We start from the raw sequence: 10,392 nt of genomic DNA on the forward strand, positions 1-10,392 counted from the left end.
ACTAAATATTTTTTTCTTTGTTGATTAATCTGTCGATTATTTTTTTATTCTTTATTAATTGATTCATTTTTGGTATATAAATGTCAGAAAATGGTGAAAAATGTCGATCAGTGTTTCCAAAAGCCCGAGATGACATCATCAAAAGTTTTGTTTTGTCCACAACTCGAAGATATTCCATTTACTGTCACGGAGGAGTAAAGAAACCAGAAAATATAACAAAGATTCACATTTAAGAAGCTGGAATCAGAGAATTTTAATAATTAAAAAATATATATATATTTGTCAAACCGATTAATCGATTATTAAAATAGTTGGGGATTAATTTAATAGTTGAAAACTAATCGATTAATCGTTGCAGCTCTGCAAGAATGTTGCCTAAATACAATCGTCTGAAACTGGCCAAATGAAATTTTAAATCAGGAACTATCTGAAGAAGATTATGACTTCCGTCTTTTGGTCCGTACCAGAACAATATTTGAACTTTTATAATACATACTGGGTTCAGTACATATTAATTCCTGGGGACGTAACCTAAACAAATGACGGTTCAAAGTTCAACTATGAATAAAAGATGAGGCGTAGCGTTAGTTCAGGCATTAGCTGATTGGCGTCAGCTGCTTCATTCATGCTTCACAATTGCCGGCTCATTCACAGCTCTGCGGCTACCAGCTGACTTGTAACATCCAATCATATTCATGCAGGTGTAGAGCCCGGCCATTATTAACCTGACACCTCACACTATTACTCCCCCCACCACAAGCACATTGCTTGTTGCAAAGCATTTCCTGCCAAATGCGACTTTCTAGCCATTCGCTGTAAATGCTCGTAGTAAAATGACCTCCTGTACCGTTTGTGACGACGTTAAAAGACTATGAATCTTCCATCCTCCATATCACATACTGTAGTTGCCTGTCAGATGCACGGACCAGTTCTGAGTCCCCCTCAGCTATTTTGACATATCAAGTGATTTCTTACTTGGAGCTCAATCTTTAGACCGACATCTCTCTGTGTTTGGATGAAAGAAGTTGTACCTTACATGTGTTGCTGTCTTTCGCCTGTCAAGAATCTAGGTCTACTGTCTGGGTTCAGCATTGTTTAATTTCCTTTTCACATTGTCAGACAACAGCCACATCTCCGCCCCTGCCTTCTCTTCCCTTCTCTCAGAAGTTTCTCAGTTATTGCTGGAGCTACTGACTCCTGTCTGAGGTATGCAGCAGATATATGGGAGTTATGACGTTCTACTGAATATCTTCCTACATTTAGCCCCTCAAGTGTCAATTCATCATGCGTTACTACTTCAGGATTTTCAAGTAATTCCTTTTGCCGATGCACCAACTGCAAATGTCAAAAGAAAGACCTATAACACACCAGCATTTCCCTCTTAACTCTAATTGAGATTAAACAGCTGCTGGATGCTGCCAACAATCTGTCATTCACGTCAACTTATACCAAACATTTGCTGGTTCCAGCTTCTCAATTGTTAGGATTTGTCGTTTTTCTCTCATGTGTTGAATCTCTTTGAGTTTTAGACTGTTGGTTTGACAAAACAAGCAATTTAGAAGTCAGTTTAGGTTTCTTTATTTTCTGATGTTTTATAAAGCAAATGATTAATGGAGAACATCTGTGCTACACGTCAACACCTGCAGACAAAATTCAGCACCACGGACAGCACTTTACGATGTAGTTCTTCACCGTATGTAATTGAAGATGCTCGCTGTAGATACCTTAAACTTTCCGTAGAGTGTGCCGTAAGAGTATTCTCTAAGGCAGACATGTACAGACATGATTTTGTCTGAAGAAGAAACTAGCAAAGTGTTGTGACACACTGTGATACAGGTGCTGGACATCCTCCTGGATCTACTTTCTCACATATGTTCCCATTATATTTATTAATTTGTCATATGGATTGTCTATGTTGTCCTTTCACTATGTTGTAACTCATACAACATGTATTGCACATTTTAGATTTTATTTAAAGATAAATAATAGTGTGTGTGTTTGTGTGTGTGTGAGTCAACTCAATGTCGGAGAGAGCAGAAAGCGCAGCTGGTATACTGTGTATATACATTATATAATATCGATACTGCGTAAAATGAGTATTGAAACCTTTTCAAATATTTAGTATTGATATGCATCGATACTTTGATATTTGTAACAGCACTTGTCTCGAGCTCATACGTTGTGCATAACATGCCATCTGTTGGTATAAAGGCAGAACACTGAATGAATGAATGAATGGGAACTTGTGGAAGCAATAAAAATGGAAACTCCCAGGGAAAGAACAAAGGAGTGAGAAGAAGAGATAGAAGAGATTGAGTGAAAGAGAGAAAAAAAACATCTGGTCAGTGGCTCTGTGGCTTGAATATGGGGTGTAGAATGACAACACACACGGACAAACACAAAAACAAATACACATGTAGTACGAGCATGTCTCTGACCCTTCTATTATTGCTCTGAAATTTTCAAGCCGTTTAATCATCGCTGTGTCGTATTAGCAAGCACGCATCACTATTGAACCAATTATCAGTTGCTGATCAATTACTGACTGATCTCTTCATTGCCTCGCCCCGCAGTCTTGTTGTTCTGTGTAACAGTCCTAACAAGACTCAGATGTTGGAAGGCAGTCGTCCGTGAGGGAAAGAAAATGTTTCGTCACACCAGAAAACAATTTGTTGGACGCAGCGAAGCACCGCATATTCCTCTTTTTCCCCCCTGAACTACTTAAGAAGGCTGTAGGGGCTTCCCTCTCTGGAAAGAATTGTAATTCAAAGGTTGTTTGCTTTACAATAAGTTACACACAGCTCCAAATTGATGTACATGATTTTACATAACAGTTTATTTACTAGCAATTGATTTTTTTTTTTAATGTTACTCAACAGACTCAAAATAGACTCTCTATTATTATGATGCCTCCAGGTGTGGTATGTAACTAAGAGCATTTACTCAAGTACTGTACTTGAGTACAATTTTGACATACTTTACTTCTTCTTCTCTACCACTTTATACCTCTACTTTACTACATTTCAGAGGGGAACATTGTACTTTTTACTCCACTATATACTGTATATTTGACAGCTGTAGTTACTTGTTAAAATATATAAAACATGATATTCTTACATTATATGATGCAGTGATCTACACAGCCAGTAGAACATACATCTGAAAATGACTCCAAATTGATGAACTACATCATTAAATTGCTCTTCCATGTATTCATTAGTGATAAAAACAGAATATTATATTATAACACTGAAAAGAGCCATTCTGCATCATGAGTACTTTACTTTTGATACTTGAAGTATATTTATGCTGATGATACTCTACTTTTACTTAAGTAAAGGATCTGAGTACTTCTTCCACCTCTGGATGCTACTAATACATATACAGTTGTAGGTCTCGTATGTTTACGTCACAACGCAGAAGCGGTGCCTCTCTAATGATGAATATATATATATATATTTTTTTTAGATGTGGCCACATTTCTCAAAATCTTTTTTCCCCCGTTGTAGGAAAGAAATGAGTCAGCCTCATTGTCTCGTGGTTTTGGCTTAAACTGCCGTCGCAATCTGAGGCAAAACTTCAAAGTCAAGCCAAGTGGAAGTGCTGATCCGGGGTCAGCACCCAAAAGCAAACGGCTGTGGTCTTATTTATTCCCAAAGAGCTACGCAGATTTTAGATCAGGGAATGTGAGCAGCTTGGCATATTCCAACCCAGATGAGCTGACGCGGGGTCCCCTCTGGCTCCGCTGGTCATGCCTTGGATAAGTCTTGATTGCTCATGCCTAGGAGGAGAACGCCATTAGGGACCAGCAGTTCGGCTCAGTGATTCTAATTGTTTCATTGCGGTTGAGCCGGTGGCTTTGAACGCATTATGGTCTTCAAACCGGCTCTGCAGAAATGGCCCTGGCAGTTAACTTTAATTACAGACACGTTAAAACACTTATAGACAAAAAGGGAGGTCTTGCGATAACGTACAGATACATTACAGTTACGGTCAAGCCGCTGAATAGATAATTCCCAGTGAATGCAAAACATCAGTGACAATCTTAATAACGCAGAGCACTTTGATTACGATCTGTTTCCAACAAGCTTTTCAATCTGAAGTCATGGTTTTAAATTAATCAACACGGCCCTTTTTAAAGCCGTGTGTTGTTGCCCTCCCCACTGAGTGCATTATTGTTGTCATTCCATCGTAATGTACTACATGCACTTGAAATGGAAACAAACACGGATCAGCGTGTTAACTGCGGCAATAAGAGAAACACGAGTAAACACCTCTTTCTCAGGCCGCCTCAGAAGGTATGCCAGACTCCTGAGCGAAGAGACACGACCTTCAACATCGCATAAACAAAAGATGTGCGGAGACGGTGACGTAGAACAATAAGACTAGTGCTTTGGTTTAAGGGCATTTTATGATTCACACACCACAGTATTTCTGATGGTCTCCTCATGCTGATGCTCTAAAAATAAAGAGGCAGGTTTATAATCACGAACACGTCTCTCCCAAAGCGGCAAATGACACATAAAGGCAGCACTGTGTTTACGTAATAATTAGGGCTGTCAAATTTAACGCGATAATAACGCGTTAATGCAAATTTGTTTTAACGCCACTTATTTCTTAAGTGCATTAAAGCAACTTGCTTTTTAAAGTTGTAGTGGGCTCAGTTTTAAAGCTAGAGTGAAGATACTTGTATCATATGAAACTAGAACACGGAGGAACCCATTGGCACCAACCATGTCATACTAGCTTGTCACGAAGAAGGCTAAATAACGCTTCAAACTTGCACTAAATTTTGGCATGGAAAAACTGTCATGGCCATTTTCAAAGGGGTCCCTTGACCTCTGACCTCAAGATATGTGAATGAAAATGGGTTCTATGGGTACCCACGAGTCTCCCCTTTACAGACATGCCCTCTTTATGATAATCACATGCTTGGGGCAAGTCATAGTCAAGTCAGCACACTGACACACTGACAGCTGTTGTTGCCTGTTGGGCTGCAGTTTGCCATGTTATGATTTGAGCATATTTTTATGCTAAATGCAGTACCTGTGAGGGTTTCTGGACAATATTTGTCATTGTTTTGTGTTAATTGATTTCCAATAATATATATATTTGCATAAAGCAGCATATTTGCCCACTCCCATGTTGATAAGAGTATTAAATACTTGACAAATCTCCCTTTTAAGGTACATTTTGAACAGATAAAAAATGTGTGATTAACTATTTTAATCAATTGACAGCCTAGGTAATAATGTATTGTGTAACGTCACCGTCGTCACATATTAGAGTCTTGACGATCTGGTTTCTGTTACTCACCACAATGTTTTATTGTTTGGAAATTATATTATGCAACATCATATGAGCCCCACATGAATATTTCCTTTTGCGGTAAGCAATTTTATTTTGCAGGGCTGATCCAGATGATTATTGGATCAAGATATCACAACCAGGGAATTCTCAAAACAGACTCTATCTGATCCATCTGAATAAATGCACCTGTGTAGGTCAGAGGACTAAAGGGTCATTACCAATGGAAACAAACAACACAGAGATCCGTCTGATGCAGGCCGGCTGTTCCTCTTCATCCACAACTGTCCTCTAAAAATCAACATTGAGAAGGAATAGTTTATTTCTTAGGGCTATCATGCTGAAAATCATGACTCAATATGAAGTCATAACTGAGCTAATTATACATTTGAAGGAAAGTGCTGCCAAATTTTGGTTCTTACACACCAAACCTCGCATCTGTGAAGCAGACTCTGACATCTGCCTTACAGATCTATCCATACACCATCAGCCCTGATGCCATAATGAGCTATACAGTCAAACAAACAACAGTCAGAAACATGGACTTCACAGAGCACATAGGAAGTGCGTGCAGCAGGTGTTGATTTTATTAATGGCTCTGGACCTCCTCGATAGGAAGTATTTGTTGTGTGTTGGATCTGTAAACGCAGTATAAACTAACATCATCACTAGTGCTGGATGTGGTTTAGGATAAAGAATTACTGTCAGTGGAAATGCAGCGCCAACAAAGGCAGTCATAGGATTTAAATAGATGACCCTGGTTTCTTACGGCACAAGTGGAGAAGCAGTAACCGCCATGTTTAAGCAAAGAGAGTACTCTGCATCGGACCAGTTCAAAGTCTGACATCACAAAACCTCATCGGATCCGTCTCCAGCCGGTTTCACACTTAATTTGTCAACTACTGGCATAAATTACAAACTGCGATTCCCCATATCAGACGGTGCCGCTTCTCAGACTGAGTTTACATTTTGAAATGTAAACCTAAAGTTTTGAAACGTTGCCCGATGCGCCGCCGACAGTTTCTTTTAATCGTGCTTCTACAAGCTGAGATATAGCTTCCATATTTTAATAACTACATGGAAGTAATTACCGTGTGGCCGGAGACTTAAAAGCTGAAATGTTAAACACAACTGGCACCGGAAGGGTAATTCTCATGATACATGTGCCGTGATAACAAATTACATTTCACCAAGGCGATGATCATTTCCATCACTTGGCTGGCTGTTTACTTACTGGAGTGTCGATGAAATGAACTCACTGACCTGGAGAGCTCCTGACTGATCCTCATATTCTCTATTTGTAGCCTTCTTCGCTACGGATGGGACGATATACGATTTTATCGTCGATCGCGATAAAGACACTCACAATAGTTATTGTTTTATTAATAATTATCGGGATAATTGTGAATATCCTCACAAGTGACTCGAAAAGCTGTCTAGCTCACTATCATGTTAGAGAAGTGGAAAAATAGAGCCTGATTTAAAAAAAAAAAAAAAAAAAATGCAGGAATTATCGTGTAAGAAAGAACAGACTCGCACAAAAGTATGATATAAATATTAAAAAGTATAAATAAAAATGTTTGTTTCTTAATAAAATGTGAGGTTAAAGCAGCAGTAGACAAGATTGGAGCAAATATGATTTAAAAAAGTTATTTTTATAAAACGGTCACTATATCCTGACAGTAGTGCATGAGACAGGTAATCTGAAAAAAAACATCATGTGCCTGTGATGTCCTCCGGTGCTCCTAATGGCAACTGAGAGATTTCACAAACCGGATGAAAACAACCAATCAGAGCGGAGCTGGAGCCTTGCCGTCTCTGTGCAGCTGTCAATCACTTGCAAAAAATTATGCCAAAAACATTCTGCCTACTGCAGGTTTAAGTGATTCCAGTATGTTTTAGTGCCATTTTAAGAATTTTACGCATATTTTGAAGATTATTGGGATAATATCGTGAATTGCAATTATTTTGGCCAGGATAATCGAGACTACGGCTCCATAATTTATCAAAATTTTATTGAAATTGCAATATGGCCTACTGCAATTTTCAAATCGCAGAATTTGAAATACTTGCAATATTTGTTAAAGGCAAATGAAATATGGTGATGTTGCAACGATGTCCTGGCCTTCATATCATATTCTTCAGACAGACATAAGAAAATCTCTTTGTTTGGTACAGATGTCGACAAATATCACACCATAATCATGTGAATATGTTTTTCAATGAAAATGAGAAAAAATATGTAACAATAATCATTCCCTCTAATATCGCAAATCATATCGGAATCACATTATCAGTCAGAATAATAGCCATTATATATTTTTTGAAAATCGTTCTGCCCTAATCGAGACATGAAATTGTCTTCCCTATGCCTATTCTTCACTATCTGTTGCTGGAAATGTCTTCTTTACCTAAGACACATATACTTTTTAGCTACAGTAGATGTCTTCTCACCGCAACTTTTATTTGCAATTGTAAAAATGTAGTCAGAAAAGGCACATTATTGTTTGTTAAAAAACAATTTTTAATGTGTGTATACTGCTCATAAATGCTAAAGAGGGGGAGTCAACGTGTTGCCGTCTGGACATAAAGAATAAAGCAAAACAAAAGTCTGCCAGTCTCCACCTTTTTAAATTTGAACTAAATCCCCTGCGGGCTATATTCTGTCCACCATCCACTGAACCAACATCCACATCCATCTCATCACGCTGTCCAGTGGAGGTCCGTGGTCTTCACTGAAATATTGATGCGGGGACTGGGAGTGTTGGTTCCGGGTGAATAATGCAACAGGTGGATTAGTTCTGGTTTCAGAGAAAGCGAGCGGATGGATAAATTAATGATTATAGCTCCTTCCATCCACCTCTCTGGCAGAATTAAAGGCAGAAAAAGAGGAAATTAGAGGAAGGGAAAATGCTTGTCATGTAAATTTGCATTCACTTACTCACTCAAACATCACGGAAATGACAAACAGATACCTTTTTATATTCAAAGTAACTCTTCAAAATCCAGATGTGTATCATAGTTTTGTGGGGTGACGCATTCAAGGTCATCCGTTTTTGCTGCAATTGGGGCCTTGTTACTTTGTTTGAAGGAATATATAACTAACATGACTTGTCCTTGACACTTGTAAATCTATTGTAGTCTAAGGCCCAGAAATCATATGCTACATTTAACAGACTCAAGTGAGCACCTTTTACGTGACCATAATGAAGTTTGACATTCAGCATAAACTGCCACATCTGTCACAGTCCAGACATGTACGTAGCTAAAGAGAGACTAAATAAAGGAATACAGCATGAGCGTGAAAGGGGGAGGTCTTCGGGGAGGACTGAGGAAGGAGGAGAGTGAGAAAGAAAGAGAGAGATAATTGTCGTAGATGATTGATGATTTTCGTGGCTTTCTTGTTTATTTCACCAGGCAGGAGGTTGAAAGCAGTCTAGGCCTGTGACCAATCAGTGGTCATCATTAAAGGTGGGATGAATGCCAGAACCAATCAGACACTGGTTTATTAGAAGGCGGGACAAGTGAGTGAGACATGTTGTTTGTATCTGAGAGGAGTTTTTAAGTCTGTAAAACTTTTTAAACTCTTTACTTGTAGCTGTAGACTCTTGTTCCTACACTTCTTCACATCTCTCTCTAAGGTCCGTGGTAAACATTCATTGAATTCAACTTTTCAAGTAACTGAATCCAACATTCATTACTAAAATGAATCGCTTGACAGGATACAGAAGGTCTTCTTTTGCTGATATCAAGTACAGTACTGCACTACCGTACCGGTACCGTCAGGGCTTGAGACTAACAACGCCCCGTCAACCTGGGGACAACTGAAAATGTTTTGCGACGTAGTAAATTCAATATCGACTTGTCCAGGGCACGCACCCTATTTTTTCCCCTAATAACCCTACATTATGAACGCTAACGTTAACTAGCTCTCATCCTTCCGATTTCAACACGGGGACGTGCCACTTACATTATGATGTGTTCAGGCTCTATTCCGTAAAATGAGTTTTAGGCATAGGTAAATGATAACGTTATCGTGAGGTGTTCAAATGTAATCTTGTAAAATGTAGTTTTTGCTGAGAAACTATATAGCAATATAAAATAGATAACAGACAAGTAATTTTGACCTGTTTAACTTCCTAACAAAAAACAATATGTAAACGGTAAAAAAGGAGTGTATGTTGAAGTACATGGGATTTATTGTTTTACTTTAGTTTTTTACAGTGGTACCGAATTAGTATTGAGAATCTGGGGCTGCAACTTATTTTCATTACTGATTAATCTGCAGAGGTGTTGTATTCATGTCGCTTGTTTTATTCGACCAAATGTCCAAAACCAAAAGATATGAGCTCTAGCTTTTACAAACACATCCAGTGCTATGATATTTGTCTCTTCAGGGCCGCCATGCCTCATAGTAACCAAAGTTCACTTGAGGAATCCTCTGCAGGGGATATTTCTATGGAGCGGCTACCATGACATGCAGGATTGCGTCAGGCAGGAGGTAAAATGGAGGCCAGGTGTGTGTGAGCGGAGGCTCGGAGGCTTATTTGACCAAAAATGCTCCCAGACCTTTCAAGCACGAAGAGCATCCTGCTTTAGACATCACAGTGCGGTGGTCTGCTTCGTTTTAAAGATAGCTCTCAGTGCTCTCTTGACCTTGACGCTGCCACAAATGAATGCACCTCCAACCTTACACACTCATGGACTCATGTACACACACACATACACATTTGCATAAAGGTCAGATAAGGGTGAGAGGTCAGGGGAAAGAGTGAGACATGGGAAGTTGATGAGGATTTTGTAACCTCCCACACCAGGCCCTAACACACACACACCAACCCACCCCCCACCACCACTCACGTCCATTACTTTGGCCACAGTTGGAACCAGACACCTGTCCTGTTCCATGTCCTGAGGTTGAATTTCAGGTATCGGGTTTAAGTGGGCCAATAACCCCGTCCCTCCCCTTTCCTAACCTCTCTGCACACACTCGGTGAGCAGGTGACCGGCGGAGCCTTATCCTCTACATAGAAGCACGGCAGCCCGGTACAGACCGTTCCACCTTCCCCCTGCACGACACATAGC

Source organism: Sebastes umbrosus, chromosome 19 (assembly GCF_015220745.1).
Source record: "Sebastes umbrosus isolate fSebUmb1 chromosome 19, fSebUmb1.pri, whole genome shotgun sequence".
In the NCBI taxonomy this organism is placed as follows: Eukaryota; Metazoa; Chordata; class Actinopteri; order Perciformes; family Sebastidae; genus Sebastes; species Sebastes umbrosus.